The sequence below is a fragment of the Bison bison genome, unplaced genomic scaffold (genome assembly GCF_000754665.1).
Source record: "Bison bison bison isolate TAMUID 2011002044 unplaced genomic scaffold, Bison_UMD1.0 scf7180017864228, whole genome shotgun sequence".
In the NCBI taxonomy this organism is placed as follows: Eukaryota; Metazoa; Chordata; class Mammalia; order Artiodactyla; family Bovidae; genus Bison; species Bison bison.
In genome coordinates, this window is record NW_011494800.1 from 8,641,957 (window position 1) to 8,643,037 (window position 1,081).

The 1,081-nt window shown below is 35.7% G+C and overlaps 1 protein-coding gene across 6 annotated transcripts in view; it reads left to right on the plus strand.

Moving 5' to 3' along the window:
* ARHGAP24 (Rho GTPase activating protein 24) overlaps nt 1-1,081 on the plus strand; it is a 549,762-nt gene that overhangs the window by 484,482 nt on the left and 64,199 nt on the right. The gene's annotated exons all lie outside the window — the stretch shown is intronic.

Here is a 1,081-nt window from a genome sequence, read left to right on the forward strand (position 1 = left end):
CTGCCTTGGGCTGTTCCCAGACCCACATCCAGCAGCCCTGGTGTTCCCCCTTGAGATGAGTCGCTGTCAAGTCTCTGTCCTGTGCTCCCATCAGATCACTTTGATTCTGTCTGCCTGCCCTTGCCTCACCTTCCCTAATGAGAAAATTTTAGTAATCACTTTATCTGTAGTGACTCTTTTTCAGGAGGCTTTCAATCATATTGATTAACACTGATTAGAAATAGGGGTCACCTTGACTTTCCAAATTATCAGAAGGTGGCATTGGGAGAGGGCAAAGATATGAACGATCAGGAACAAGGAGTGGGAAAATTAGAGTTTATGATCAGTAAAAGAAACTGTTTCAGAAATGACTTGTGTGGGGGAGTTAAAGGGTACAAAATAATAAAGAATATTTCTAGAAAATGTTTATCAAAATATTTTAAAATGTCCTTTGACTTAAAAATGGGAGTAATTAAATCAAATTATTTAACTTGGAACTAGGTTATTATAATTTTAAAGTTGTGTATGCTAAGTTAATAACTTAATCAGAAGCCGATTTGAGTAACATCTAATATGGTTCCTTCTCCCCTTTTTGCTTTGATTTGCCCATTGATTAACATTCTCTATATAGTAATTAGCAAAAAATAGAAGAAAAAAGCCATATTTAAAGCAGGATATAGTGGGAACTTTAAAAAACTAAACCTCATTCCTTCTGAATCTTTTCCTTTGAGCAGTTAATATCTGGTTGTAATCATTATCATATATTATAAGCAAGGAATTGAGTGTTAATTTATATTGCTCTCTCATCCACAAAGACAATTAAATGAGAGATACGTCTCATATTTTACAGATCTCTAGAGATCTTGTGGTTACTGTAAGATTGCATCATTGATAGAGGAATTGACAATGAAACTGAAAAAAGCTAGGAATTCATTGCTTCAAGGACATCCCCTCTTCTGCTCCCTCCACCCATCAGCAACTAAATTGGGTTTATCCAAACAAGGAGAGAAGGTCTAATTTCCAGGTTATCACTGCTCGTTTGTAACACGGAATGTTCTGGGGAACAATTACTTTATCTTTGAAACACAAAGTGGGTTTTTTA